This window comes from Onychomys torridus, chromosome 7 (genome assembly GCF_903995425.1).
Source record: "Onychomys torridus chromosome 7, mOncTor1.1, whole genome shotgun sequence".
NCBI classification, from domain to species: Eukaryota; Metazoa; Chordata; class Mammalia; order Rodentia; family Cricetidae; genus Onychomys; species Onychomys torridus.
In genome coordinates, this window is record NC_050449.1 from 15,163,078 (window position 1) to 15,187,151 (window position 24,074).

The 24,074-nt window shown below is 39.8% G+C and overlaps 1 non-coding gene across 1 annotated transcript; it reads left to right on the top strand.

Moving 5' to 3' along the window:
* The first annotated feature begins 1,061 nt into the window (after positions 1-1,061).
* Positions 1,062-1,233, top strand: LOC118588167. The gene has a single exon (XR_004945561.1). It is a non-coding gene; the product is annotated as a U1 spliceosomal RNA (small nuclear RNA).
* Positions 1,234-24,074: the final 22,841 nt, after the last annotated feature.

Here is a 24,074-nt window from a genome sequence, read left to right on the forward strand (position 1 = left end):
GGTTGCTTAACCACCTGTAATGAGATCTCGTGCCCTCTTCTGGCCTGAAGGCATACATGCAGACAGAACACTATATACATAATAAATAATTTTTAAAAAAAAGAGTTATTTAGCTGGAGGTATGAGAATAAGGATTTTTAGCAGGGAAAAAAGAAAGGTCCAGAAGCAAGAATCAACTAAGGAAGCAAGTGTTCTTAGCAAAACCCTATTGTTTCGGTGCACAGTGGTAAATGGATTAGTGAAGAATGATGTCGCAGAAATAGTCCAGGACCACAACTCCCAGAACCTAAAGAGGTAAATATATATTAGTAATGCATAGATGATACATAAGACTGTGGAATAACTGAAAATGAAGAAATAACATGTTATGAATTATGATTTTCCTGTGGCTTGGAACCAAAGATAGGTTTAAGACAGAGACACAGCAATATGTAATACTCATATCATTAGAAATTAAGGGACAAACTCAAGCTTTCTTTAACAGAAAATAAATAAGAAATAAAGGCTGGGACAAATAGAAGAATGATGTCAATGTCTTATTAACTGAGTATGCTTGAGAATGAGACCCACTCAAGTAAATGAAAAATAATGAGGAGCAATGATTCTCTGATGTTTCCAAATATAAATAGTAAGAGATAAAGAGTACTGAACATTGAACTTGCCCGTGTCCTCCATTTTTCTTTTCTCACCCGCATTATTCCAGTGGTTGTGTACCAAAGTTCTTTGTACTTGCTCTCCAAACATCTATATTTCCATTGTTCTGAAAAGAGCAATAAAATGCAGGTGGACGCAAGCATAAATTCCTCTGCACCTATATAAAGGATTCTCAGCAAATAGAGAAAAGAGAGCTGATGTTAGAACAAAATGTCCCATTCCTTGCTCCCCAGTGCAGTTCTGGGCATCACCTCATGCCTGATACTCATCTGTTTTGGCATGTTTGCAAAGATCCTGATGCAATTTCTATCTTCTACAAGTATTTAGTGCACACCATGAGGGATAGTACTTGAAAGTATTTTGTGAATTTTCTCTTAGAAATGGTTAATAAAAGCATAATCCCCCATCCTTTTACCTAGCAGGGGAGATGCCATGTTCAAAAGAGTGGTTTTTTCGGGGCAAGGATAATCATTGTATAACCATTGTACTCCAGATGTGCTGACCTCTGAGATTTCCTCAAATGTGGAAAACTCAACTGCATAATTTGTGGTAGTAAGACACTGCAGGCATTCAGCCTTCCCTAAATAAATCATATAAAGCATCTTGATCTCTGAATTCATTCTCAGCTTCACAGTGTATATCTTCAACAGAAATATATTGTCTGCAGATATATTCAGGTTTTAGAAACTAATTTCTTTGATACGAGTAAGAAGACTCTTCTTTCTTGAAGAGAAAATCTAGTAAGCATCATGTACAAAAGTAAACTGGGGGCAGAGGAGAAGCCTGAGACAGTCCCGAGCAAGCGGCAGTGAAAGAAAAGTCAATGCCTGTTCCAGGCTGTTGGTGTATTATTATCCTTTATCTAAGAACTAGAAGAGAACAACTTCCCTGTAAATTATATACAGTGTAGTCAGTTACCAAGCTCTACCACAGACAATTCACAGTGCTAACTAAGTCAGCAAACAGTTTTGTCCAGGAAAGTATTCTGGTATCAGACTGTCATGGGATACCTTTAAAAAAAAGCCCACATAATCTCCTTAGCTGTCTACCCACAATAACAGATATTCAAAGTAAATGGTCACTGTGAAAATGCTGCAACTTAAAGCAAATACTCTAATGACTCTTCTTTCCCATAAATTACTCATAATAGCACCCTCTGTGTTAAATAGCAGGGTTTTCCTTTCCTATGCTTGAGTGTTAACACTCTTCCTACCAACAGCTTCATTCCCTTTTCATTCAACACCTGCTGGACTATATAGCCTTGGCAATACATACTCACCATGGACCAACTCCTTTGAATCTTAATTGTTCAAAGAACATTGGTTATGAAAGGTAGAAGATCTTCCCAAAAGAGAAAAGGAGAAGAACCAGACAAGTAGGAAAAAACCTGGATAATTTCTTCTAGAAAGATACGAGTGTGTTCTGTCTTGGTGACTATAAGAGTTACAGGTATGCCCTGGGAGTTGTGTCCCTCTGAAGCTTATTATACAAATTGATGAATTTTACATTCATTCCCTGATTGATTTGGCTCCTAAAGGGCAGAGACTACACAGGAAAGAGGCTCTGACATCCAATTTCTTATCCCTGGGAGAATATCAATGGGTATATCTACAATTACTCTCTCCTATGTTCATTCGCTGAGAAGAGTCAACATAATTTCCCAAGGTTACCTGCCGATGATAAGTGTCAGAATTTTCTGACTTACACTTTCCTACTTTCACTAGCTTTGGAATTCTCAGGACTTAACTTGATGCCGATTCCTTTCAGCATTTGTGAAGGAGTAGTGTACCTGAGTCATACAGTAGATTTTTTTTTGAGCATTCTTCATACTGATTTCTAGAGTGACTGCGCTAATTTGCATTGTCACTAATCTCACTAACAGTGAATAAGGATTCCCCTTTTCTCACACCTCTCCAGCATTTCTTATCACTTATTGTGTTGATCTTAGCCATTCTGGCTGGGATGAGATAGAATGTAAAAGATTTTTTATTTGCTTTTCCCTAATTGATAAGAATGATCAAAATATTTTGAGGTATTTCTAAGCCATTCTGATTTCTTCTGTTGAGATCTCTCTGTTTAGACCACTAGCCCATTTTTAGTTGAGTCATTTGTTTCCTTGACTTTTTTTTTAGTTCTTTGTACATTCTGGATATTAATCCTCTGTCAGGTATATAGCTAGTGAAGATTTGCTCCTGTTCTGGGGGATTCTTCTTTATTCTATTGAGTGTTTCCTTCACTTCACAGAGTTTTTTAGTTCTACTAAGTCCCACTTGCCAATTGTTGCCCCTAATTCCTGAGTAAATTGAGTCCCACTCAGGAAGTCCTTTCCTGTACCTATATCTTATAGGGTATGGCCTATATTTTCTTCTAGCAGTTTTAACATTTCTGGTTTCAAGTTGAAGTCTTTGATTTGCTTGCAGTTAATTTTTGTTCAGGGTGAGAAATATGAGTCTAATTTCATTCTTCTGAAAGTGGACATCCAGTTTTTCCAGCACTATTGTTGAAGATGCTATCTTTTTTCCAATGTACATTTTTAGACTCTGTCAAATATCAGATCACTGGAGTTTCATATACTCATGTTTGGGTCTTCTACTTTATTCCACTTGTCTACATGTCTGTTTTTATACTCATACCATTTTGTTATTGTTGTTATTACTATAGCTCTACAATATGTCTTAAAGTCTGGAATGTTAATCCCTCCACTAATATTCTTATTGCTCAGGATCTTTTCTGATCTTTCCTATCAGGGTCTTTCTGGTTCCGTATGAATTTTAGAATATTTTTCTATTTTATGGAAAGTGTTGTGGGCATTTTAATTGGGATTGCATTGAATCTGTAGATTTTTTGTAGGATGGTCTCTTCACAAAGTTAATTATATTGATCCATAAACATGAAATGCCTTTCAATTTTCTAGCATTTTTTTCAATCTCTTCTGTGATTTGAAGTTTTCATTGTAAAGGTGATTCACATCCTTGATTAGATTTCAAGAATTCTTTTATGCTATTGTCGCAGGAGTGTATCCATGATCTCTTTCTCAGTGTGTTTGGTGTCAGTATATAGAAAGGCTGCCAATTTTTATAAATTGATTTTGTTACCTACCATTTTTCTGAAATCATTATTTATAGTTTTCTGGTGGAGCTTTAAAGATCTTTTATGTCATCTGCAAACAGAGATAATTTGATTTCTTCTTTTCCTGTTTATATCCCTTGAATTTCCTTCTCTTGTTTTATTGCTTTGTCTAGTCGCCCAGCACATATTGAAAAGAAAAGGGGATAGTAAACAGCCCTAGCTCATTCCTGATTTAATGAGATTGTTTCAATTTTTCTCCATTTTATATAATGAAATATGACTTTATCATATATATGCTTTATTAAATTAAGGTATGTTCCCTCCATTCTTATTCTTTTATGATGAAGATTAACTTTATCATGAAGATTATGTCGAATGCTTTCTGCATTTGTTGAGATGATCATGTGATTTTTGTCTTTAAGTTCATTTGTTTGATTTACCATATTTATTGACTTACATATGTTAAACCATCCCTGCATTTCTAGAAAAAAGACAACTTGATTGTGGTGAAAGATCTTGATATGTGCCTTACTCAGTTTGCTAGTATTTTATTAAGGATTTTTGCATCTATATTCTTCAGAGATATTGTTCTGTTCTTTTAGTGGGGGTGTGTTTATCTGCTTTGTGTACTGGAGTAATACAAGCTTCATTGAATGATTTTGGGAGTGATACTTGTATTTTTATTCTCTTGAATAGTTTAAGAAGTATTGGTTAGATTTCTTTGAAAATCTGGCAAATGCTGTGACTATCTAGACCTGGACTTGTTTTTACTCAGAAGGCTTTTTATTAGTATTTTAATCTCTACATTTGGTTCAGGCTGTTGATCTCTGCTTGGTATAACTTTGGTGGTTTCAATGAATCAAGAAAATCCATGCATATTTTTCAGGTTTTCCAACTTAATGGAGCACAGGTTTATAAAGTATTCCTTTGTAATATTCTGAATTTCTTTGGTGTCTGTTATAATGTTTCCCTGTTTGAGTCATCTCTTTCTCTTGGTTAGTTAAACCAAACATCTGTCAAATTTCTTTACCTTCTCAAAGAGCACTTGAATTCATTGATTCTTTGTATTGCTTTCTTTGTTTATTCATCATTAATTTCTACTTTGATTTTTATTATTTCTTGCTGTCTACTAGGTTTGGGTTTGGTTTGTTCTCATTTTTCCAAATTCTTGAGTTGTATCACAAAGCCACTTACTTGTAATCTAATTTGTGTGTGTATGTGTGTGTGTGTGTGTGTGTGTGTGTGTGTGTGTGTGTGTGTGTAGCTGAGGATTGAACCCAGGGCCTTGTGCTTGCAAGGCAAGCGCTCTACCACTGAGCTAAATCCCCAACCTGGTAATCTAATTTTTTAATCTAGGAATTTAGGACTATATAGGTTCCCTTAGAACTGTTCTAATGTGTCCCAAAGGTTTTGATGTGTTGTTTCCATTTTCATTTAGTACCAGGAGTATTCTTTCTTGATTTCTTCTTTGATCCATCTATCACTTAATGATGAATTATTTAATCTCTGTGAGCTTGTATATTTGCTAAATAGGCTACATGTAATTATTTCAATTTATTTGTATTTTTAAGTGTGTGTGTGTGTGTGTGTGTGTGTGTGTGTGTGTGTGTGTGCCACAGCATGTGATTTATTTTAGACAAGTTTAACACCATGTGCTGCTTAGTAGAATGTATTTTCTTTGGTGTTTTGGTGGAATATTCTGTAGATATCTGTTTATGTTAGGTCCATTTGATGCATGATGTCATTTAATTCTGAGGTTCCCATTTATTTGTTACCTAGATGATTTATCTACTGGAGAAATGGGGTGTTGAAATAACCTACTGTTGTTGAGTTTGTTCATCCGTGTCTTTAATTTAATTGCTATGCTTTTTATAAAATCATGTTCACCAGAGTTTAGTGCATCTATGTTTAGTTTTCTTGATTTACTTATCCCTTGATTAGACTGGAGTGCCCCTTCTTTGTCTGTTTTGGTTAATTTTAATTTGAAGTCTATTTTGTCAGATACTAGGATAGCCATTCCTGATTGCTTCCTAATCCCATTTGTTTGGAATACTTGGTTTCCATCCTTCACTTATAGGTCATGCTTCTTTTAAAGCTAAGATGGTTTGTTGCAGACAACAGAAGATAGATTTTGTTGCATAAATCATGTAGCCTACTTCTTTTAATTAGAGACTTGTTCATTAATATTTAAAGTTATTGTTGAATGGTATATGTAGATTGCAATCATTCAATTAGTTTTGTTGTTATATTGGGATTTGTTTGGTTTTTTTCTGGTTTGCATTCTTAGTCCTGGTTTGTGTTTCATTACATACAGTTTCATTTGTTTTCTTTATAGAATCTCTTAGCTGGGCCAACTCCTCTCTTAGGTTCATAGTATTGCTGCCAGTATCCCCTTTAGGGTTGTCGCTGCTGCTGTTACTGCTGTTGCATATTCATTTTTTAGGTGGGTTGAATAATGGAAGGGTTTTCTTTCTCCTTCAACAATAGCATAGCATAGTTTTGCACAATAGTCTGGGTTGGCATCCATAGCATTTTAGAACTTGGAGTGCATTGCTTTAAGTTCTCTCAGATCTCAAAGTTTCCATTGAGAAATCAGCTGTTGTTCTGATGGGTTTTCCTCTATACGTGAACTGTTTTTCCTCTTGCAGCTTTCAGTAATTTTATTTGCTTTGTATATATAAATTGTGACTATGTATGCCTTGAGAAGTTTATTTTCTAGTCTTGCTTCACTAGTGTTCTGTGTGTTTCTAGTATCTGTATGGGTTATGTCTTACCATAGTTTAGGGAGATTTTCGTCTAGGATTTATTGTCTATGCCATTGGCCTGGGATTATTCTTCCTCATCTAGGCCTCTAATTCAAATACTTGGTCTTTTGATGGTGTCCAAAAATTCCTGATTATTTCTTTTGTGTGCTTTAAAAAAATTTTTATTCTTTGTTTTTTGTTTGGTTGGTTGGTTTTGTTTTGTTGTTTGTTTGTTTTTGTCTAGGTCTTCTACTTTATCTTTAAGTCCTAATATTCAATCTTCTCCTTAATTAATTATACTTGTAAGGCTTTCACATGAGATTTTTAACTGGGGTATTGAGTTTTTCAATCCCATCTTCATTTTAGTTTGTGTTCTCTTCAATGTTTCTAGCACTTTATTGAATTAAGTTTCTAAATCCTGAATTATCTTCATTGTTTCATTAACCAGTTGTATTTGTACATTTTTGTACATAACTTGGGTATGTATTATTATCCTCTTAAACTTCAATTATATCTTCTTTAAATTTCTTAAATTCTTTGATAAAATTCATGATTTTTTCTTTTAAATTTTGTGTGTTTACCTATGTCATTTTCAATAGTGAACATATGACTACTGGGTTTGATGGGAGACATCCTGTCTTCACAATTCATTTTTCTCTTTTTGTGATTTGACCTTGGCATGTAGATTTCTTTCTTTAGTTATATGTTTAATGTGAAAATCTGGTATGCCTTACATTAAGCCAGTATATGATCAGCATGACCATAACTAGCTGGGTAAGCAATACTGGTAGATAAGCTGTTTAATTAGAACTAGGAAAGATGGTCCCCAAACCACAGGTGTGAAGCAAGACCTATGGGTATAGAGATTGCAGCAGTTGGAGGGAAGAATGGAAGAGAAAAGCAACATCTCACTAGTCAAAGGTGGCTTATAAATAAAGTGGATTCCCATGTCACAAAGCTAACACTAGGCTTTGTGGGTGTGGAAATGGTGACAGGCAGGGTGAGAAAATGGATAAGGGAAGAAGTGTCTTACCTAACAAAGTTGGTTCTTGAACAAAGAGGACTTGTGGGTGCATGTCTAGAGCTAGGCTTATGGGTCTACAGGTGGCAGGTAGGGATATGAGGAAGGACGGCAAATGGAAGAAGTGATTTACCTAGCAAAGCTGACTAGCAAATTGTTTGTGACTGTATTAAATAGGTTTGTCTTCTTGATTTCATTTTCAGTCTGCCACAGGCATATTAGAAGGCATACATTATTTGTATATTGATTTTTATATCCTGCCACATTGGACATTGGACACCATGTATAGGCAGAGTTTTCCTGCCCCACAACCATTTTCAAATAAACACACTGAGGCTCATATTAATTATAAATGATTGACCAATAGCTCAGGCTTGTTACTAGTTAACTATTACATTTAAATTAACTTATAGTTCTTATCTATGCTTTGCCACATGGATTGGTGCTTTTTCTCAGTATGGCATATCCATCTTACTTCTCCATATCCCACAACTCTCTGATTCTGTCCTTTCTCATCCCAGAATTCTGTCTGTATCAGGCTGTCTGACCCAAACTCTTCCTGCCCAACTATTGTCCAAAAAGCTTTTTATTAACAAATGAGAGTAATATATAGTCACAGTGTACAGAAGAATTATTTCAGCAATAAGAGTTTTTCAGTGGCATCTTTAGAGTCTTATGTATAAAATATTATCTGCAAAAATAAATGCTTTTATTTCTTTGTATCCCTGTTATTTCCTTCTCTTGTGCTGTTCTAGCTAAGGCTTCAAGCACTACATTGAACAGAAGTGAAGAAAGTAGACACTCTTGTTTGTTCCTAATCTTAATGGAATGCTTCAAGGTTTTTCTCGATTTAATATATTAATCATATATATATACATATATATATATATATAATATTTTCTTCTATATGGCTATATAGTATAGTATATTAATTATATTATATTTAGCCTCCATTCCTAGCCTGTGACTTTTATCATGGAAGGGTGTTGGATGCTGTCAGACTTTCTTTTTTTTTTTTTTTTGAGATTATATTTTTTTAATATATTTATTTTATTTTTTTCATATGGATATTTGTGTTTTAATTTTACATATCAGCCATGGGTTCCCCTGTCCTCCTCCCTCCCGCTCCTCCCCCCACCCCACCCCACCACCACCCCCCACCCCCCACCCCCCACCCCCGCCTTCCCCATAGCCCATCCCCCTCATTCCCATCTCCTCCAGGGCCAAGACTCCCCAGGGGATTCAGCTCAACCTGGTAGATTCAGTACAGGCAGATCCAGTCCCCTCCTTCCAGGCTGAGCAAAGTGTCCCCGCATAAGCCCCAGGTTCCAAACAACCAGCTCATGCAATAAGGACAGATCCAGGTCCCACTGCCTGGGTGCCTCCCAAACAGTTCAAGCTATTCAACTGTCTCACTTATCCAGAGGGCCTGATCCAGTTGGGGGCTCCAACTTGAACCTCCCATTCCCCTATGTTCTCATCCCCCATCCCTTGCCCTCCATTACCCCCCCCCCCACTGACAGTTTGCTCATGTAGATCTCATCTATTTCTCCTTTGCTGAGTGATCTATGCATCCTTCCTAGGGTCCTCCTTACTAGCTAGCCTCCCTGGAGTTGTGAGTAGCAATCTAGTCATCTTTGTTTTACAACTAGTATTCTCCCGTGAATGAGTACATACCATGTTTGTCCTTGTGAGTCTGGGTTACCTCACTCAGGATGATTTTTTTCTAGATCCATGAATTTGCCTGCAAACCTCATGATGTCATTGTTTTTCTCTGCTGAGTAGTACTCCATTGTGTATATGTACCATATTTTCTTTATTCTTTAGTTGAAGGGCATCTAGGTTGTTTCCAGGTTCTGGCTATTACAAACAATGCTGATATGATCATAGCTGCGCAAATGCCCTTGTGGTATGATTGAGCATTCCTTGGGTATATGCCCAAGAGTGCTATAGCTGGGTCTTGGGGGAGATGGACTCCCAATTTTCTAAGGAAGTGCCATATTAATTTCAAAAGTGACTGTACAAGCTTGCATTCCCACCAGCAGTGGAAGAGTTCCCCTTGCTCCACATCCTCTCCAGCATAAGCTGTCTTCAGTGTTTTTGATGTTAGCCATTCTGACAGGTGTAAGGTGGTATCTCAGAGTCATTTTGATTTGCATTTCCTGGATAATTAGGGATGTTGAGCAATTAATTCCTTAAATTTCTTTCAGCCGTTTGAACTTCCTCTGCTGAGAATTCTCTGTTTAGTTCTATAGCCCATTTCTTAATTGGACTGTTGGGCATTTTGATGTCTAATTTCTTGAGTTCTTTATATATTCTGGATATCAGCCCTCTGTCAGATGTGGGGTTGGTGAAGACCTTTTCCCATTCTGTAGGCTGTTGCTTTGTGTTGTTGACCGTGTCCTTTGCTCTATAAAAGCTTCTTCTCAGTTTCAACAGGTCCCATTGATTGATTGGTTCTCTCGGTGTCTGTGCTACTGGTGTTATATTTAGAAAGTGATCTCTGGTGCCAATGCATTCAAGACTACTTCCTTCTTTCTCTTCTATCAGGTTCAGAGTAACTGGATTTATGTTGAGGTCTTTGATCCACTTGGATTTAAGTTTTGTACATGGTGACAGATACGGATCTATTTGCAGCCTTCTACACATTGACATCCAGTTATGCCAGCGCCATTTGTTGAAGATGCTTTCTTTTTTCCATTGTACATTTTTGGCTTCTTTGTCAAAAATTATATGTTCATAGGTGTGTGGGTTAATTTCAGGATCTTCAATTAGATTCCATTGGTCCACATGTTGGTTTTTATGCCAGTACCAAGCTGTTTTTATTACTGTAGCTCTATAGTAGAGCTTGAGGTCTGGGATCATGATGCCTCCAGAGGTTGTTTTATTGTACAGGATTCTTTTGGCTATCCTGGGTTTTTTGTTTGTTTGTTTGTTTTTCCATATGAAGTTGAGTATTATTCTTTCCAGATCTTTGAGTCTATTAAAATGATAAAATGATTTCTATCTCTTAATTCATTTATGTGATGAATTAGATTTATTATATCTGTTGAACTATGCCTGACTTTCTGGAATTAAGCCAGCTTGAACATAATGAATGATCTTTTTTATGTGATATGGAGTCCAGTTTGTGGGTATTTTGTTGAAGATTTTTGCATCTATGTTCATCAGGAAGTTTTTAATGTCTTTATGTGGTTTTGGTACACAAGTTCGGAAGGTTTTTTTCTATTTTCTGGAATAACTTGAAAATTGTTTGTATGAGTCATTCTTTGCAATTCTAGTAGAATTCTGCATTATATGCATATGGGTTTGGAATTTTTCTAGTTGGGGGCATTTTATAATGCTTCAATCTGATTGCTGGTTATAAGAAATGGCACATGCATCTAGAAATTCATACATTTCTATCAAGTTTTCCAATTCAGTGAAGTATAGGTTTTTAAGCTATGTCCTCATGATTTTCCAAATTTTATTAGTAGCTGTTGTAATCTCTCCCCTTTTTAATCTTTATTTTTATTAACTTGTGTTTTTCTCTCTTCTTTTTATTAATTTGGTTACAGGTTTGTTGGGAGAATTCCCACAGAGCTACACCTGGTTTGATTCTGAGTGTTAGCACCTAGCCTTTAATCTGCCTTTTGTGATTGCTACCTTTTGTTTCCCAGTACCCTCTATGTGAATCTTGTCTGAAAGTTTCCTGAAGGTGCAAAGCCTATGCAAATTTGGTTGAGGAAGAATCCAGAACAGTGAAGGTATTCTTTGGCTGAGAATTTGCATTTGGCATTGTTCCTTTTGGGAGCTTACATAAGAGGTTTTTGGGTGCAAAGATTAACTTGCTAAAGGGTATAAATTAGAGAACAATGAAAGGGTCCTTGGCTAAGCTACAGTGGACCAGTCCATAGAGATGGATCCCCCTGCAGCTGGGAAAGGCTAAAATCATCTTTGAGGTGCCTCTGTGTCTTGATTTCACAGACCTGCATGAACCTACACTCACACCCAATATACAACACAGGTTTGTCTTTTGTAGCACAAATTCTAATTGGTCTTAATAATGAAAACCCCAAGTTAGATCTAGGAGTAAATGCTGAAAGATCAGAGACAAAGGAGCAAGCCACAGACAGCTACCTCCTACCTCATCAACTCCTCAGCAGAAAAAGGGGCTGAGCTCCTCCTGTCTGTTGGTTAAGCAGCGGCACTCACTCATGGCTGGCTGCCACCTGCAGCGGCCATGCTGATGGAAGAGAGCACTGGATGTTGCAGTGGCGGAAGAATCACAAGCCATGATTACCTTTCTAGAGCTTTATTGGGAGAGGAAGGGAGAGAGAGAGAGAGAGAGAGAGAGAGAGAGAGAGAGAGAGACCATGTGGAGGGGAGAGAATACAAAAGGAGAGGGTGCAGAAAGACAGAGAGGACACGCCCATTTTTTAGGCTGGGACACCATTGCAAGCTGGTGACATAATTAAGGATATAATCCTTACAAACCAGACTTTCCACTTCCCATTAAAAAAAAAAAAGCAGGTAGATGGGAATCGGGACATCGTTTCTCTAAAAAGCTGCTTCCAGCTGACTATTGGACATTGGTTGGCTCTTGGGGGAATGGGGAAAGGGAGTCTTCTGAGGTAGACAGGTGTTGTGGGATACTGTGTCTGCCATCCGTTGTTCTGGAGACATGTATCTCTCTTGGCTGTGGCTGGGAACCTTCTGTCTGACAAGATGCTGGTGATACAGAAAAAAAGCTTAGAGAGAAAAGAATCATTATTATTTTATGTTGGCAATTATCTGAGGTAGATCTGGCCTGTCCAGATGGATTTTGAAACATGTTAAGCTTTACCAGAGACAGAATATTTTAAAGAGCCTGTTTCCTTTACTAGTTTGGCATCCAGAAGACAGGTGATCAATTGTTAAAAACATCTCACAGTAATAGATGTTTACATTAAAGTCTTTTTTTATAGTGCCCAGACACTTTTGGGTCTGGGGTTGTAAATACCTTTTAGCTGTTATAGTTTCTTACTTGATGATCTCTGGACTCCAGTTCTGTGGTGGTCCTGGACCATTAGCTGAACAGTGAGTTAGAACAGGGAACTGGGAAGAGAAAAGCGTGTGGTGCATGAGAACTTACTTTTTTTGAATTAGGGACAAGGCAAAGATCAGAGCCCTGTCTGTGTGCACATGAGAAACACCGGCAGCAGATCTGGAGTGAGGCAATGAGCTCTTATCTTAGCTGGAAATCTTTTTCCATTAAGTAACTCTGAAAGTGCAATTAAATCTGGTGAGGTGGGTAAGGCTGTTCTCTGTACCCAGTGATAGAGAAAGGACAGGTGACATCTCAAACCCCCAGGACCAAGTCAGTGGTTTTGGTGTCCAGAAGGAAAGAAATGGATCGCTTCCCTGCTGCATTCTGGATTCCCTGTCATGTCTGTAGCCAAGCCTAGGTCTGCTGGAGGTCTTAGCTTAATGTACCCATGCATCTTGGCGCCTGGAGGCAGTCAGGTGACTGGTTGTCTTTATAGGCAGCACTTTTAACAAGGCTGTTGAGAAGTTTCCACAAAGCTGTTATGCAGCCAGATTTACCGGTATCCGCCAATGTTAGTGGTAAATGTATCTGCCCCTTTGTCCCATGGCTGTAGCCGAGAGAAAAATAAAAAATTAAAATAACAAGCCAGGGTCTCCGCCCCAGGGATGGCAGATCAGAGAAGGAGCAAAGATGGGGGAGTGAGGCTTTCCCCAGGCAGCTGGCCTCCAGGCCTGGGTGGGCCTCCTGTGAGAGGCACAGTACTTGTGCCGGACTGTATGAGGAACCTCAGCACACAGGATGAATATTTTCATGACCTTACGTGCTTTTATATTCAGTTCAGAATTCTGAACTCAGGACTTAGCAAGAATGTCTGTGTTGTCTTCTCAGTGGGGTGTCCTGGTTCTTTGATCCAGCTGTTTCCCCTGGTGAAATGCAGGTGTCTTTCTACACACACCTCCATGGTTTGGAATGGAGAGACTGCCTCCTGCCTACCTTTCCTTAACTCCACCTCACTCAGCAGAGAGGAGTCTGGGATGCAGCAGTCTTGCTGAGCTCAGGAGAAACCAACTCTCATGAGGCTTCTGCTGTAGTTCGCTTCATTAGAAAGACACCATTTGCAAGTGGAAGGAAGGTGTTTCATTGGAAACAGGTGCTTAGCTTGTGCATAGTGAATTCTTCCTTTTAAAAGCTCCAAACAACAAAACTAAACAAATGCCAAGTGTGGGTGACTTCAGGTTTCATTTTGTTTTGTTTTGTTTTTAAGTCTGCCAGTTTTAACACTATTATAAGCAAGGTTGAGACTGCAGTGATAAATTCCAAATATTCATTATAATTGGAGGTGAAAGAAACATTATCTAACCCCTAGCTCACCCTAAGCTAAAAAGCATTTAAACTACGAATGTATATGAAAATATCTGCGTGAAAAATATCAATTTTCATATATGTGTTAAAGACCCTATTTTGTTTCCCTGGAGTTTACAGGGGTTGAAATCTTTCTAGTGCTTAATCTGGAAACAAATGTACTTCTACAGTCCCAGTGAAACCAACATGTCTTGCTTAAACTGTTTTTATTATTAGTTATTTACTGTGTAGAATGATGTATGCTCCATATCCTTTGTTCATTGGCTTCCTGGCTACTTTTCCAAAAGGAAAAGGTTGTTTTTGTGTGTGATTGGTGTGTTGGGGGGGAGGATATCAAGAATTTGCTGGCTTTTCCTTGTACTTAGGAGAGGAAAGTTAGGAATTAAAGGTAAACAAAATGACTGGGCAATACCCAGGCTGGGGGTTGTCTGTATGTCTGATACATGTATGTAATGAAGCTTGTGGCCTGTGTGTGACTGCATAGTTTTTAACAAGGAGGAATCACACAGCTCACATCAAGATACAAGAGTGAAACTGGGGTGACTCCTCACTTCCTTTACCCCACGTCCATCATAGCTACTTGAACAGTGAAAAGATCTGGGTCTGTGTTCCTTTGTTTTCCCAGGGGAAAAAGTTAGAGTAGTTTTGTAGATCTCAGACTCTCTCTTGAATTATTTTATTACAAGCCTAAGGGGAAGGAAAAGGCTATATTGAGTGCAGTTTCTCTGTAAATGTCCTGTGCTGTCCATGTCAGGAGTAGGGACAACCAAGCAGTATTGAGACACCTGCATGATCATGGAGATATAGCTAATTCAATTACATTAGAAATTACCCTTAACAGCCATGTTTATGGTTCTAAGTGTAAAACTATGCTACAAGATTTTGTGGTCTCAAAGTATGTAGGTAATTAGTATTCAGTCTTTCTGTTGTCTCTTGTTCACTCTTTATGTACCTGTGATATGCAAAATATGAAGAGACCCCCTCGCCTTTAGGAGTTTACATTCTCATGGTGCTGTGGATGCAAGCAAAGTGTCTCTAGTTTATTTAGAACATTGCTTGGCTATTAATTCTACCATTTGGGAAGAACCCCTTGGCCAAGAGTTTTAAAATGCAGAGGGCTATGCTAAACTTCAGGGCATTACTGCTTGAGTTTACATTGTTGCAGCTCTGCTCCTCATCTTCCCACAGGGAGCTGTTCATTAATGTGAATCAGAAAAGAAACCATTTGGCCTAAGTATCCTCTCCACCCCTACAGCTCTCAGTAAGTGGCCCGGAAAACTTACTGCTCCGTGAAGACAGTCACCTCAGTTCCTCTTTCCCAGGGCTTTCAACTTATTCTTTATCCTCAAAGGGCCAAGATTTCTAACTCAGCCTTTAGAACTAAATAGAAGTCTTCAGTTTAGCCTCTTTGTATATGACTTGTTTCCGTTTTGAAGCAGCATTGTAGTAGATAAGTGTTCCTGACGGCATCTAAGGAATTTGACTGACATATTCAGTTGAATTTGCAGCATCATTGCTTTTCCCACAGTTCTGAATCAAAGGGTTTGCATGTTTATTAAAACCAGGCCTGGTTGAAAGTGTAAGCAATAGTAGCAGTGCCACAGCTGATTCTAGAATGCTAACATTTTAATGCATGGTTGAATTTTCATTATTAGGTAGTTACTGGTAATTTTCTATATGCATTTATCAATAATGAAGCAATAGATACTTGAACCGATAGCTTAGTTGTATTGTTTGAATTATTTTTGTTTTCTAATTAAAGATTGTCTTACTTCCATTGAGAAATGGGAAGTATAAGATAAATAAAGGGCAACCACAAGACATTCAGACTGTTAGGAATACAGCAAGCAGTGCTTGCTCTGTTTCCTAGCTATATTTATTCCCAAGTATGTTTGCAAATAAAAGATAAACTAATCATGTTGAATAAGCTGCTATAATAGAATGGTACAGGGTTCCAGAATAGTCGGGAAATAGACTAAGTAGGGTCATCTTACTTCAGAAATAAGTGTTCAGTTTGCAAAACAACCAGCTATGGGACTTATTCAATTAGGTTTTATGTAAACTAAGTTTGGGATTTCTTAAAACTATGGATTAAGCCAGATGCATGCTCTACAGTCCCTGAATAGGCAGAAGTCAGCCTTAGTGCCATAGCTAGACTCCTTTGCAGGAGACAAATTAGTATCTTGGAGGTGTATAGCATCAGTGTGCACATACTTCAGTTTTTCAGTAATGAGGCATCTGATCTGGAAGGTCCTGGTACTGACCATGTGTGAGGGACCCCGCACTAAGAGGGTCTCTGCAGAGGTACGGAAGTACTGCCATTGCTGTTTAGATCGCACTTGCTGCTGTTGTGCTACAGTTTCACTCCAGATGAGATGATGGTCAAAGTGTGGATCTTGACGAAAATTTTTTATTCCTAGTGACAGGAAAAGTTTCCCTTCTTCCAAAAAAAGACGTGTATTTGGACGAACAAAGATAGTGAAAGGAGCAGAGATGTAACCTAATGGCAGAGCAGTTAGCTGAGAAAAGCGTTCAGTTGCCAGCACTACCAAAACCCATGTAGAAGCTAAGAATCTCTTAGATTTCTTGACTTGGAAATGATCAAAGAAACAAATAGTTTTGATAAATAATGAAAAGTATTTATAATGTGTGAAAGACCTAAATAGAATTCAAATAAAGCTTTCACTGGGTTTAATCCAGTTTACCTGTTACATGATGGAAAACTAGTCTGAAATTTACCGTTTGCTGTGGAGCTTTGCTATGGATGTCACCTAGAACGGTAACTTTCAGTGTTCAGAACTGAATTAGCGTTGTCAGTGTGGTGTTTGCTTCTGACTGAAGTTCAGGAATGGAGGTGTGTGATGTATCCCAAATAGAAATGTTCTTTGCCTCTTAATATATCTACCAGCCAAGAAAGGTGTAAGGTCAGAGTTCGTTCTTCTAACATTCTCTTCCTAACAGTCCACTAAAGTCAATTAAAACAGATCACACAGGAAAATTAAATGTATATTTGGTAGAGTTCAGACTTATAAACACCTTTAAAGTCAGAATATACTTACAATAACTGATATTTTCTAAACATTTTGACACCTTTGGTAATGGTGTGATTGACACCTTTGGTAATGGTGTGATGTGTCCTTAATTTAAATGTGCTTTTTTTTTTTTTTGCTTGGGATATAGCTTTTAGAGAACACTTAGGCCCTGGGGCCAGTCCTCAGCACTGACACCCCATCCCAAGGATCAAATAGACATTCTTTCTGCCAGCATGTTTTCAGTCTTTAAATATTGCTAGTCTGGTCATTAACCTTAACTCACCCATTCCTGTAATGAAAAGGATTACGAATATTCAAGGAATATCACCTGACAGTGGAGTGAAGAGACATCTGCCCTTCAAGCACAGGTGTTGCTGTTTGCTTGCTCTTCCGAGTTATCCTCCATTGCGCCATAGGTGTATATGAGGGGATGTTAAAAAAAGCTTCACTGAATGTATGAAGCACTACAAAAGGCAGCTTCTTAATCTGTGCATCTTTGGGAGTTTTGAAGACATTTGACTCCTTGAAAAAGGAACTGTTTTGAGAGTTTGAAACTGCACCTGTATGTGTATGTCTTTAGCAATAAAGCATGAGCTGAGAATGTACTGGAAAAAAAAATAACAAGCCAGGATCAGACTCCAATCTCAGGCATCCCCAAGGAGTGAAGAAAGATCTATGAATCAGCTCAAGTTAGTCATCCTCTTTGTCAAGGGATGCTAAGGGCTGTAGCTGCAGCTGCACTGCGGTTGGTTCACGGTGGACCTGAGACAGCATTGACCCCCTCACCAGGAGCAAAAATGTGTCTGTCCTTGCCAACGCATTCTGAGGACAACCCCTGGGGTGTCCATTGCAAAGAATATAGCTCAGACTACAGCAGCAAGAACAGCAGACTCACTATGGTGAAGAATCATGGTGGTAGCAGTAGCAGTAGCTGTGTGGGGGTCCAGCAGAGGCGAGGGAAGCATACATGTGTATATACTCGAAATCTCACAGTCTCGTGGTCTCGCTGGATGGGGGAGGAGGTGGCGGCAAGTGGCAGCAGGTCCTCAGTGATCTATCTGAGTCAAGACACCAATGTTGGCATGCCCACTTTTTAGGCTGGGATGCCGTCGCAGGCTGGTGATGTAATTAAGGACATAATCCTTACACTGTCTCCACCTGCCTTATATTCCTCTCTCTGCCCAGCCATGTCACTTCCTGTTTTCTTCTCCCTAGTGCTGGGATTAAAGGTGTGTGCCACCACTGCCTGGCCTCTATTGTTAACTAGTGGCTAGATCCACACTCTTAATCTCCAGGCAAGCTTTATTTGTTAGAGAACAAACAAAATATCACCACAGTCATTTGTTTGTTTGTTTCTTTCTCTTTCAAAGAATCAGTTCTTTACTTATATATTTTGGTTGTTTCTATTTTATTAATTTCTATTCTTATTTTGGTTATTTCTTCCCATCTGAGTACAAGTGAGTACCTACCATGTTTGTCTTTCTGGGTCTGGGTTACCTCACTCAGGATGATTTTTTTTCTAGTTCCATCCATTTGCCTACAAATTTCATGATGCCATCCATATCTTTTAGATCAAAAAGAAGTCCATTTTTATTTCAAATAAGAATAAAGCCAGAGGCAAGTGGATCTCTGTGAGTTTGAGGCCAGCCTGGTCTACAGAGCAAGATCCAGGAAATGTGCAAAGCTACACAGAGAAACCCTGTCTCAAGAAACCAAAAAAAAAAAGGAAAGAATAAAGCCTTCCATAATTGACTTATTTACCTCTAATGAGCTAATCTTTTTATATATTTTAGTTGATTCTTTGGTAATTTCACATCATATACCCTGATCTCACTCACTTCCAGCCCTTCCATGTCTACTCCCCTGCCCTTATGATTTCCCCTACTCTGAACAAAAAAATAGTCCAATACTCACTGGAGCATGGTCAAACTTTCAGTAGCCTTCTCCTTAAATAGAACTGAGTCCTTCCCCTCCTGGACCCCCACCAGAGGCCATCACTTATGAAGAGTTACTCTTCATCATCCTTATCACACTTTTAAGAGTTGTTTTCAATGGCTTACTGTTTAAGCTGTTATTTTTTTTGGGGGGGGGTTGTCATATAAGCCTTCCATGTCCCTCTTTCTCAACTGTGTATTTGCAGTTCTCAAAGTCTCTTCAAAAGTAGCTTCCTTGCTCTTTATAATCAATGGGAGCACAGATCCTGGTCTTCCACATGGTTTCTGGTAGAAGCATAGACTGTGAATATGGCTCCCAGCTGCAGTAGGATCATAAGCATGGCATAGCCAGCAGCAGCAGCAGCAGGGCTGCACCATGGCTTTGGATGGCAGTACAGGCCATCCAAATCAGTATTGCTCCAGGTGGCAGCATGGCCCATGGATATCAACACTGCTTCAGGCAGCAACATAGTCCACAGATATACATATGGCCTTTAGTGGATGAAGCTTCTTTGATGATGACTGGGCTAGGCACTGATCTATGAGTATAAAAGAATATCATTAGGAATCATTTCATTGACATTTTTCCAGCCATGATTGGTCCTATTGTAGGTCTTGGGGATATCCAGCCTCTGGTTCCTGGCCATTCAGGCGGTGTCAGGTGAGAGCTCCCTCTCGTGGCATGGGCCTCAAATTGGTCCAGTCATTGGTTGGCCATTCCCACAAGTTCTGTACCTCCATTGCCCCAACACATCTTGCAGGCAGGACAAATTATAGGTCAAAAGTTTTGTGGCTGGGTTGATGTCCCAGTCCCACCACTGGAAGCCTTGCCTGGTCTCTAGTTCAGGGTCCATATCTACCATTACTAGGTCAACTTCATAGATTCTAGGGAGGTTCAATTGCATCACCCTCAAAATACCCCCAATTCTAGTCCTCTCTCCCCATGATCTTTCCCTCCAACTCCTCACAGCCAGATCCCTCCTGTTCCCCATCTACCTCCAGTCCACCCACAAAACCTATTCTATTTCCCATGCCCAGGGAGATCAATGGATCACCCTTGTTACTTAGCCTCTCTCTGTCCATAGATTGTAGCATGATTATTCTTTACTTAACAGATAATGTCCACTTACAAGTAGATACATACCATGTTTGTATTTCTGGGTCTGGGTTACTTCACTCAGGATGATTTTTTTTTTCTAGTTCCATACATTTGCCTAAAAATTTCATGATGGTATTTTTTTAGCAGCTGTATTATACACCATTGTATAAATGTACCACATTTTCTTTATCTGCTCTTCAGTTGAGGGAGATCTAGGTTGTTTCCTGTTGCGACTGCCTCAACCAGCAAGGATGATGCAACACTGGAGCTCTTCTTTAAGCAGTTTATTCAGGACCTTGTTAGTAGTGATATCTCCCCTCGGGCAAGCCTCTCCCAGCCCTTAAGTAGGTCTGGGCTACCAACCCCAGACAGCCACGTGGGCACTATCCATAGGTCCACACATATGCAAGCGGCACACAAATCCAGCCATAGCCAAATAAGGAGTTGTTTACCACAAAGAGTACTTGCCGTCCGGGAAGGCAGAGGGTGGAAGCCAGTGCCATCGTTAAGGTGCGGCTACACGCACCTCTCTACAGTTACCCCTTTTTGTTTTGCAGAGCAACAGGCAAGAGTAGAGGTCTGATCTCTGCTAAAATGGAACATGTACTAATGTTTGTCCAGGCGTCGTCCACCCAGAGAACACTAGACGCGTCCGATACCCTTTTCACAGAGGTGGGAGTTAGGGTACCAACCCACATGCAATCAGACTTGCTCTTCTTGAGGTCAGCATATCTTAGCCTCAAGTGCAGTGCACAGGCCTCGCATCCTGTGCCTAAATATCTTTTAAAGTAGCCAGCCAGGCTTGGGGGGACTGTCCTGCTTCAATAGCCATAAAGGCTTGGATAATCATGGCCGCATGGCGATGCTGTGAGATCCTAATGCCACAAATGCACCACAAGCATACTAGGAAGGTGAGCACCAGTAAGCCTACTAGGGCTCCTATTCCCGCCCACTCCTTCAGGTGATCCATGGCTGTAGCAATCCAGGAAGATAATCCCTCCGCCAGTCCGGTATCCATTCGGGTCGAATTCACCGTGACAATAGCCACCCTCAGCTGGTCCATCAGGCTATCAAACTCTCCGGTCCAATTGCCTAAAAGATAACTAGACAACCTTTTAGATAAATCTGCAGCATGGGTAAAATTATTATATTGGACACTAGTCACACATAACCCTTCATACTTCCATTGGCAGCCGAGTTGGGCAATCTGCCAGAGGGTATCAATTTGCTCTTGAACCAGGTCAATTCTCTGGTTGACCACCATCAATCCTCCTCGTATTTGAGCATTGATGCCCTTTTGCACATCCAGAGCATGTGACACATTGGCAGAAAGATTATTCAAGGTCTGTGCCGTCTGTACAGTATGAGTCATGGCAATGGCGGCTGTAGTGGCTCCAACAGCCGCCAAGGAAATAGCTGTAACAATGGCGGCAGTAATGCCAAAATCTCTTTTTTGTCTAAATAGGGTCATAGCATTAGGAGAATCAACTGGCATAGGCACCCAGCGAGGCATACGGGTAATTATGGCATAATCATATTTAGAAGCATTCCAGCATTGAGTATAAAAACAGGTATTATTATGGCAAGATACAGGCCTCTCTTTGCTCACTATAAACAAGAATGGAGGATACACACAAACTGGAGTAGGATTATAAGTAATATTAGCCAGTGGCTCAACTCCATTATACGCACAGCCTGCATCAGTTCTGGCAGTGATGTCTGTGGATAACGGGCCAGGCACAGAATCCCAGGAGCCCCAAGGCTTGGAGCTACTCCATGAAAACTGACTAATCCCATGCACTCCCCCAGCAATCATAACTAGGGGCTCTAAATTCATGCAACTTCCATTAATGCCACACAATAGCCAGTTATCAAAAGGATTAGAAATAGACAACTGAGAGGGATTTTGCTCACTATAATTACTACCTGCAAAAGTCTGATTAAAGTCTGTGCTTATTCCAGGAGAAAAGGTGAAACTCTTCACTTGATTGGCCCAGATCACAGCACGAGACTGACAACCTGTCCAGGGCCAGACGTTCCCTCCATCTTGACCCCAACAAAAGGGGGCCCATTTTGGTTGACCAGGTGTATCATTTCCCAACACTTTAGCAGGCCACCATCCAGACACCCAAGAGGCATTGGCTGAAAAACAAGGGCCTGGTCCAGGCAAATCAAACCATCCAGCCGTCTGGTTATATATCAAGACACATGGGGAAACATTTGATCTGTTTCTGACAATTTGGAAACAAAGAGTTCCGTTTAAATCAAAAGACCTATTTTCTCCTACAGGAGCTTCCTCTAGGTCCATAGGAAGGTGTGGAACATCCATACTTTTATTACTACTGAATAGCCGTGGGAATAATATTGCATCATGACGGACTGGCATTGGTCTCAGGAACACTGACAGTATCCCCCATCTTAGGTCCGTCATTCCCAGCCGAATCATCATTAGCGTGAACAGGGAGATCACTGTCTGCACAGACATGTTCTTCTTGGCAATGGACTCTTCTCACGAGGCGCTCAGGAACCCACACTGGGTCTTGCTGATCCTGTGGGAAAACACAAACAGAACCTCGTGCCCATGTCAGCACGGGATCGGGTCCATGCCAAACACCTGTCAAGGCATCTTTCCATTTCACCATTCCTTTAGAAGGGCTGTGCTGACAATGATGCCTGTCCGCAGCAGAACAATTGGAAGTATCCAAATTCAAAAAATTCAGGTCTGTCCTTAGGGGTACGGCCATAGCCTATTCCCCCTTTTTGTTTTTGAAGCAATTCCTTAAAGGAGCAATGAGCACGCTCCACAATGCCTTGACCTTGTGGATTATATGGTAGGCCATGTACAAGTTGCACATTCATCTATTGACAGAAGGAAGCGAACTGTCTGGTATATGCAGGACCATTGTCTGTTTTTAACTGTTGAGGCTTACCCCATGCTGCCCAAGCTTCTAAGCAATGAGCAATAACATGAGAGGCTTTCTCTCCTGCCATTGGGGCAGCATGAATGATTCCAGAGCAGGTATCAACAGATACATGTACGTATTTGACACGTCCAAATTCAGAGATGTGTATAACATCCATTTGCCATATTTTTAGGGGGAGCAGACCACAAGGGTTAACTCCTAATCTAGAAGGATGATGAAAAATGACACATTGGGGACAATCTAGTACCACCTTTCATGCATCCGCACGTGAGATAGAAAACTTTTGTTGTAATGTCCTTGCATTAACATGAAATTCTTTGTGGAGAGCATGTGCTCGTTATATGGCAGAAGTCACAAACATCCATTCCTGTCTAGTACACTGGTCCACTATATCATTGCCTTTAGCTAATGGACCTGTGCGCAGATGTGTTGCACAAAAAAAGGGATTCTCACATTGCCAGATCAGTTTCTGTAATTGGCCAAACAATGAGCTAACAGGGCTAGAAGATTTGATGGGCCCTGCACATTCAAGGCTTTTCAAGGCATTAACAACATAACTAGAATCTGACACTAAATTAAATGCAAACGGACAAGCCTTAAAAACTTCAAGAACTATTGAAAGCTCCACCTGTTGGGGTGCACCTGGCAAGAACTGATGCTTTACTGGTTCAGTAGAATCCACCATATAAGCACCACAGCCTGTCTTAGACCCATCTGTAAATATAACACTGGCTCCTGGAATGGGCTGGGAAGCAGTTACCTTAGGGAAAACTACAGGATGTTCTTTAAAGAAAGTTAATAGTGGATGTTTAGGATAATGGCAATCTATGTGTCCTGGATAGGTACAACGCAGTATTGCCCAATCATCTATGGCAGCACATAATATCTTGACTTGAGTAGAATCATAAGGAACAACTAATGTTTGTGGTTATGTTCCAAAATATTGTAAACACTGCTGAATACTCTGCTGTGCAAGTAATGCTACAGCAGTAGGATAATACTCAATGGATTTTGCAGGTGAGATTCTAGCATAAATCCATAATAAGGGTCCTTTTTGCCATAAAATCCCTGTAGGTTGTAACTGGGTAGGCAGAATGCACAGGGTAATATCATCATTATTTTGCACTCTTTGAAGAAAAGCCCTTTGTAACCTATCCTCTAATTTTGTTAAGGCTTCTCGGGCTTCATTGGTTAGTTGCCTCGGTGAATCCAAGGCTGCATCTCCAA